At 45.7% G+C, this 8,311-nt stretch overlaps 2 non-coding genes across 2 annotated transcripts; both read right to left on the bottom strand.

The window, feature by feature from the left end:
- Positions 1–4,475: 4,475 nt before the first annotated feature.
- On the bottom strand, positions 4,476–4,548 carry trnak-cuu (transfer RNA lysine (anticodon CUU)). The gene has a single exon. It is a non-coding gene; the product is annotated as a tRNA-Lys (tRNA).
- Positions 4,549–5,355: 807 nt separating this feature from the next.
- On the bottom strand, positions 5,356–5,427 carry trnae-uuc (transfer RNA glutamic acid (anticodon UUC)). Its single transcript has one exon. It is a non-coding gene; the product is annotated as a tRNA-Glu (tRNA).
- Between the last annotated feature and the right edge of the window lie 2,884 nt (positions 5,428–8,311).

Genomic DNA, 8,311 nt, shown 5'->3' with positions numbered 1-8,311 from the left:
GCACACAGGCACGTTAAAGTAACAGTGACCTCAGTCTTTAATAAGACACTCTAGAGTGAGAAACTGGCCTGAGGTGCCAGCTTAAATACAGTGTCCCAAGGGGTGTTGGGATCCCTTGGGACTTCAGGGGATGAGCTCCCTGATGGTGGAACATGGGAGTGCATGCTTTACAGATACACAACACATTCGTTGCCTCAACTTTGATTTCTGCCAACATCCCTTGTATTTAACCTTCGCCGCACCTCCGCCACAATCTCTCACAGCTCCTCCACCACGATCTCTCACAGTTCGTCCACCACGATCTCTCGTCACTCCTCATCAACGATCTCTCACCGTTCCTCCACCACGACCTCTCACCGTTCCTCCACCGCGATCTCTCACCGCTCCTCCACCACGACCTCTCACCGTTCCTCCACACTGACCTTCCCGCTCCTCCGCTGTACCTGGGTCCCGCCGATGTTCCTGCCTGCCCACGCACAAAACAGCGACCTGTGTTTTGATGACGTGCAGCAGAGCAGGACTCCAGCTGTCCTGGTTAACCCTTGCCACTGGACCAAGACCTCGCTCTGTCAAGCCCGTGTGGTGGCTGGTGTCCAACGGTTACACCACGTTAAAACAATCCACCCACAGGCATCTTCCACCCTTTGATTGGAGTTCAGAACTGGAACATCGGGTCCTTCATTGAAACACCTGTGAACCCATGTGGAAGTAAGCCTTCCTCGTTCGAGGACCCGCCTATGATGATGATGATGATGATGTGTGGGACCTGACCAAATGCCTGCTGGAAACCATCAGATTAAATCTAGTAAGACCCATCCCTTGATTCAGTTTTCACTGGCCTTGCCATAGGAAGGATATATTGGCGTTGGAGGGAGCACTGTGTCGGTTTCCCAGAATGATACCTGGATTCCAAGGTTTAAATTATGATATGAGATTACACCCACTGGAAATTAGACGGTCGAGCATTGATTTGATCAAAATTTTCAAAGATAATAAGGGAAGAGATCTAGTAGATAGAGAAAAATGTTTCCCGCTGGTTGGGGAGTCCCAGACTAGGGGCCATAGTCTAAACATTAGAGACAGATGTTTCAGGAGTGAAATTCGGAAACATTCCAACACACACATGGTGGGAGAGGTTTGGAACTCCCTTCTGCAAAGGGCAGTTCGTGCTAGGTCAGTTGTTCATTTTACATCGCATTTTGATCAAAGGTATTAAGGAAGATTGTCCAAAGGCGGGTATATGGCGTTTGCTCACAGATCAGCCATGATCTCATTGAATGGCGGAACCGGCTCGAGGGGCTGAATGGCCTCCTCCTGTTCCTGTGTAACAGGCATGAGCGGCTGAATGGCCTCCTCCTGTTCCTGTGTAACAGGCTCGAGGGCCTGAATGGACCTCCTCCTGTTCCTGTGTAACAGGCTCGAGAGGCTGTATGGGCCTCCTCCTGTTCCTGTGTAACAGGCACGAGCGGCTGAATAGCCTCCTCCTGTTCCTGTGTTACAGGCTCGAGGGGCTAAATGGGCCTCCTCCTGTTCCTGTGTATCAGGCTCGAGGGGCTGAATGGGCCTCCTCCTGTTCCTGTGCAACAGGCTCGAGGGGCTGAATGGGCCTCCTCCTGTACCTGTATGTAAGGTCTCTGAAACAAAGGGAGGTGATATGAGAAAACATAAACTAAATGGAATTGTGTTAAAAGAGAAGCAGAAGGATTGAGTGATTTACACACAGAAATCTTTGAAGCTGGGTAGATAAGTTACTAAGTTGTTTAAAAAGAATACAGGGCCCTTGGCTTTATATGAAGTGAAATAGAGGACACCAGCGAAGAAGTTGTACCATATCTTTTGAATCCCGGTTTAGGCCTCAGTAGGAGAACTGTTTACAGTTCTGAGCACCACAATTTAGGAAGGATATCAAGGCATTGGAGAGAACGTTGGAAATATATAAGAAACATTTTCTATTGTTGTAGAAGACACAAACACAGGCATTCATCGAGAATCAACATGCAGGTGACCACACACAGATTAAAGAGCCAGAGAGACCGACATTATCGGGTAACACCGGCACATAGACAAGAGATATTGACAAGGACTGAAAGCACTTTGCGATCAGAAAATTGACGGCCCAGCTGTGGTTAATGACACGGCTTTTGATGATTGATCTCCGTAAAAGCCTTGAAATTCAGGAGAACCGGTATCGTGGTTTGAAGTTCGAGATAAAGCTCGAGATAAAGCCACGGGGCGATACCAACAGGCGCCTGGCAGGAATCAGCGACAGGAAGATGCACCTTAAGCAGCCCGGCTAGTTCAGTCGGTGGAGTATTAGGCTTTTAATCTCCGGGTCGTGGGTTTGAGCCCCATGTTGGGTGAATTATTGACCTTAAACTTTTATGGTGCTTTCACTGGAAAACATCATTAATGAACCCATAATCTTCTTTTGCACAATGAACAAAATGCGAACTGAGGGAGAGTTGATCATTTGATCACATGTTCTGTGCTCTGTATAAGAACACAAGAACCAGGAGCAGGAGTCGGCCATTTGGCCCTTCGAGCCTGCCTTCTTATGCACTGAAACAAATTTTAACCGTGTTTTTAAATGAGCAGTGCGAGATATTTATATGGCACATTTCAATGCTTTACAAAACCATTCCTTTCGTTACAGCTACCCAGGATCGATTCCCGGTTTGAGAAGTAACTTTGATATCATTGTTCGCAATTGAAGTGGGGTCATTTTATCAAGTTCGATGGATGTCCCAAAGCACTTGAGAGTGGTGTGCAAACAAATGAGTTTGCAATTAAAAACACTGAATGTCAGGAGTGGGATTGGACCCCACACCTCCAGAGGAGATTGTGACCTGAACACAGCACCTTAGACCGCTTGGCCATCCGGACTGTTAGAAGCTCCAGTTACAAGTTATTACTCTGGAAAGTTTCAGACCGGGCACTTGTTCAGTGTTACTGGAAGGCCCAGTGACCGGGATATCCTCTCCCCCGTTGTTTTCCTGAGATTGTGCACGGTGTCCGGGGAACTTTGGTCCGGGTCCGAGGTAGCTTGCATCATGTGACAATGCACCCCGGACTACTCTTGTCCCATTTTATCGCACATTAGTTTTTGGTGCAAAAATAATATCTCCAGACGAGACAATGATCTAAACACAGCACCGCATACTGCTCGGCCATCCTGACTATTCAGTGCTGTGTGTGGCCACCTGCAGGTTGATTTTGAACTTTTGTGTCCTGTCACATGCACATGCAATAAATGAGGGCAGCAGGCCGATCTCTGCCTGACACCGGGGAAACAGTGAGACAGACATTGCATTGTGTTCAGGTTTAATCACAGCAATATCCGCAGTCAGGAGCTGAAAAGGACGAAGAACTGAAAAAACACAAGAAAAAAGCAAAGAAATGTCAGCAATTGTGGTAAACTCTTTAATGTGTTTCCTGCTCGTTTCGTGATGCGGCGCTCACAGAGGGAGTACGAATTCAGAAAATAATTCTTCCATTCAAAATCTTTAAAATAATGACATGCAACTAATTAAACTGTGTGCCGGGAGATGGGGATGGGTGAAGATTATTTGTTTTATGCCCCATTCATTAACCGACAGCGTTGTTTTGTAGAATTGTTACTGAGGGACAGTGGAAACTTCAATAACTGAACTTTAATATTTAAGGATTTTGAATCATTGATGAAGTTTTCTCCCCTATCTGACTTTACTCACTCTGTATGTTGGAGACTGGTTTAAAATGTTCAGTGCTCATGCGACAAGGAACCTGGGACGACTTTTGTTCAATTTATTTCACAGCAAAAGTATTCTCCAAAATACAATTTCCACCGGTGACCTTTCACGTGTGAGGTGGATATGATAACCACTACACGACAGAAACACTGTGTTTAAAGCAACCTTAGGAATATAACCAGAGCTTTAACCTGCACAGCTGGCCGATACTTCAGGAGCTGGTTTTACGAGAAGAGAATGACGGTGCTATATTTCGGAAGGCTGTGAGCGTGGCAAGAATTGATCTCGTGTTTCCCAGACTTCATACATAGGAACAGGAGATGGCCATTTAGCAGCGAGTGGTTAGGATCTGGAATGCACGGCTTGAAAGGGCGGTGGAGGCAGACTCAATCTTATCTTTCAGACGGGAGTTGGATAAGTATCTGAAGGAAAAACAATTGAAGAGCTACGGGGAAAGGGTGGGGGAGTGGGACTCGCTGAGGGTCGGCACGGGTTCGATGGGCCGAATGGTCTTCCGTGCTGTAACCATTCCATGATTCGATCAGTTAGTGGCACATTTTAAAGTGTGGCTGGGAGCACAACATTGCAAAGGGACATGGATTGAGTCGCCAAAACGAGAGGCATCTGATTTTGGAGATTCGCGGGGCGTGGAAATTTCGGAGTTTAATGACTTTGAAAGCAACTTTTTTGTTTTGTGCCGTTTCGGGCAGAGGTTTTCCATTAAAGCAACATTAAATGAAAAGAAATCGCCCAACGTTGGTCTCGAACCCACGACCCTGATATTAAGAGTCTAATGCTCTACCGACTGAGCTAGACAGGCTCCCATTCAAAGCAGGTTTTTATCACTCATTGCAGCCAGGCGCCTGTTGGCTCCGCCCCAGATGTTTAAACTTGCTGTTGAAGAACTGCCAGGATCTTCTTGAATGGTGGACCAGATTGGAGGGGCCGAATGGCCAACTCCGGCCCCTCATCCTTACGTATTTATGTTTACGTCTTTATGCGGAGCTCCTTTCAGGGTAAACGAGCCAAAGGAGGACAGGGGTAACGTTATAAGGACACCCTCAAAGCCTCCCTGGTAAAGTGCGACATCACCACTGACACCTGGGAGGCCCTGGCCGCAGATCGCCCGATGTGGAGAAAGTACTTCTGGGAGGGCGTTGAGCTCTTTGACTCGAGACGCAAGGAGCATGAAGAGACCAAGCGCAGGCAGCGGAAGGAGCACACGGCAAACCAGTCCCACCGACCCCTTCCCTCGACTTATGTCTGTCCCACCTGTAACAGGGTCTGTGGCTCTCGTATCGGAATGTTCAGCCATCAAAGGACTCACTTTGGGATGGAAGCAAGTCCTCCTCGATCCCGAGAGACTGCCTCTGATGGTGTCTATGATTTGCGGTACACTGCGGAAACATCTCCACTTTCAGCACCAGATTACCAGAATTAAACCCAATGGGATCGGGAGAAAAGTTCCTCATATGCTCAGAGCAAAATATATCATATGACAATAGAATTTTATGTATTAATTAATGATGTTTAAATCAATGCTTCATTTTTTTACACAGGAGGTGCATAAAGATGTGTAAAATAGATGAACTATTATTTTTGTAATGTTTTGAATTAAAAGTACAATTTCCCTGACCGGGAATCGAACCCGTGCCGTGGCGTTGAAAGCACCAAATCCTAACCACTAGACCATCAGGGAATCTGGTTTGGATAAAGTATTTTTTGAAATAAAAATAATTCTCTGCCTGACACCTTGGAAACAATGAGACAGCCCTTGAGCAAGGGTCTGGTTATTGTCAAACAGCAAAAGAAATATTAATTCTGGAAGAACAATATCCGAAAGAACAGTGACCACGACGTGATTTGAACATGTACCCTTCGGATCTGGAATCAAACACGCTACCATTGCACCATGAGACCTACACAGTGAGCTGGAGATGTTCGTCTCTATGAAGGTTCTGTAATACAATGGGCTTTAAAATCTCGGCCCAATCCCACCAGGTATCACAAGCAGCGCTCACCTGACAGGCACCGTATGGTTTCTTCTTAAACTTTTCTTTTGCTTTCACGGAAAACCGTCATTAATTAACCCCTCACCTTCTTTTGCACAATCAAACAATTGCTAACTCAGGAACAGTCCATACTTCAATCATGTGTCCTGTGCTTTGCATCTTAACTCGAAAACCATAGCTCTTTTTACTCACTGTATTATAGCTTTCTGGTTCAAAATCCTCATTGCCGATGACACCACGAATCTGGGGCAACTTTTATCAAATTTAACAGCACCGGTTATTCCTACCGTGCACACAACATATAATCAGTCGTAAAGATAAAATCCCAACATGCGTATTTTCAGATTCAACGCTGTAGCATTTCAAATAAAGTGAAAGAATTTTACACTGAAAAGATTTGCAAGTGTTGCTTGTATTTGTGTCTTTAATCAAATTTTGTGGCGTCTGACTCCCATTCATGCCACTGCTGAATAAGAAAGGAGGGCTTGACATTGACCAGTCTGCACTGCCCCTGATATTTGTGAGCTCATCCTTTATATTCAATGGTTTCTCGCCCTTTGATGGGCTGCAGTGTAGCGGATATCACGTTGGCCTCACATTGAGTACTGTTGAGGGGGATGACTCATCAGGGGAGTGCATCAGCAGCCAAGTTCATGGCACCGTGGCTGGCTCTGCTGCACAGAAGGGCAGGAAAAAGTGTGGGACAGCGATAGTGATAGGGGATTCGATTTAAAGAGGAATAGATAGGCGTTTCTTCGGCCGCAACCGAGACTCCAGGTTGGTATGTTGCCTCACTGCTGCAAGGGTCAAGGATGTCTCGGAGCGGGTGCAGGACATTCTGAAAAGCGAGGGAGATAAGCCAGTTGTCGTGGTGCACATTGGTACCAAAGATTTAGGTAAAAAAATGGATGAGGTCACACGAGATGAATTTAAGGAGCTAGAAGCTGAATTAAAAAGTAGGACCTCAAAAATAGTAATCTCGGGATTGCTACCAATGCCACGTGCTAGTCAGAGTCGGAATCGCAGGATAGCTCAGATAAATCCGTGGCTTGAGCAGTGGTGCAGCAGGGAGCGATTCAAATTCCTGGGGCATTGGAACCGTTTCTGGGGGAGGTCGGACCAGTACAAACCAGACGGTCTGTACCTAGGCAGGTCCTGAACCAAAGTCCTTAGGGGGAAGTGTTTGCTAGTGCTGTTGGGGAGGAGTTAAACTAATACGGCAGGGGGATGGGAACCACTGCAGGGAGACAGAGGGAAACAAAATGGAGACAGATACAAAAGACAGCAAGGAGATGAGTAAAAGTGGAGGGCAGAGAAACCCAAGGCAAAAAACAAAAATGGCCTCTGTACATCAATATTCTAAAGGGTCAAAGTGGAATAAAAAGGCAAGCCTGAAAGCTCGGTGCCTCAATGCGAGGAGTATTCAGAACGCCGGAGAGGGCTCTGAGCTAGTTAGAGTGGGTGAGAGCGCAGATAAAAAGGACCCCAAGAAAGAATGCAAAAGGCAGGAGGCAACAGAGCAGAGTAGCACTGGGGTAAGTGTAAACCACAAGGTAATAGGAAGGGACAATATGTATGAATATAAAGGGGCTGCAGGAGGGGTCAAAACTAAAAATCATAGATTAAAAACTCGTATTAAATACTTTACCTAAACGCACGCAGCATTCAAAATAAAGTAAATGAGTTTACGGCACAAATCATGACAAATAGGTATGATTTGGTGGCCTTTACAGAAACGTGGTTGCAGGGTGGCGAAGACTGTTATTAAACATACAGGGGTAGCTGACAATTCGGAAAGATAGACAAGAAGGGAAAGGAGGTGGCGTAGCTCTGTGAATAAAGGATGACATCAGGGCAGTTGTGAGAGATGATATTGGCTCTAATGAACAAAATGTTGAATCATTGTGGGTGGAGATTAGAGATAGTAAGGGGAAAAAGTCACTGGTGGGCGTAGTTTATAGGCGCCCAAATAATAACTTGACGGTGGGGTGGGCAATAATCAAGGGAATAATGGAGGCATGTGAAAAAGGAACGGCAGTAATCATGGTGGATTTTAACCTACATATTGATTGGTCAAATCAAATCGCACGGGGTAGCCTGGAGGAGGAATTCATAGAATGCATACAGAATTGTTTCTGAGAACAATATGTTACAGAACCTACAAGGGAGCAAGCTATCTTAGATCTGGTCCTGTGCAATGAGACAGGAATAATGAACGATCTCCTAGTAAAAGATCCTCTCAGAAGGAGTGATCACAGTATGGTTGAATTTGTAATATAGATTGAGGGTGAGGAAGTAGTGTCTCAAACGAGCATACAATGCTTAAACAAAGGGGACTACAGTGGGATGAGGGTAGAGTTGGTTAAAGTAGACTGGGAACACAGAATAAACGGTGGCACAATTGAGGTACAGCAGAGGACTTTTAAGGAGCTCTTTCATAGTGCACAACAAAAATATATTCCAGTGAAAAAGAAGGGCAGTAAGAGAAGGGATAACTTGCTGTGGATAACCAAGGAAATAAAGGAGAGTATCAAATTAAAAACCAATGCGTATAAGCTGGCCAAGGTTAGT

This window comes from Pristiophorus japonicus, unplaced genomic scaffold (assembly GCF_044704955.1).
Source record: "Pristiophorus japonicus isolate sPriJap1 unplaced genomic scaffold, sPriJap1.hap1 HAP1_SCAFFOLD_79, whole genome shotgun sequence".
Taxonomy (NCBI): Eukaryota; Metazoa; Chordata; class Chondrichthyes; family Pristiophoridae; genus Pristiophorus; species Pristiophorus japonicus.
Note: the sequence above shows the minus strand (reverse complement) of the source record. Positions and strands in the feature narration are given on the sequence as shown.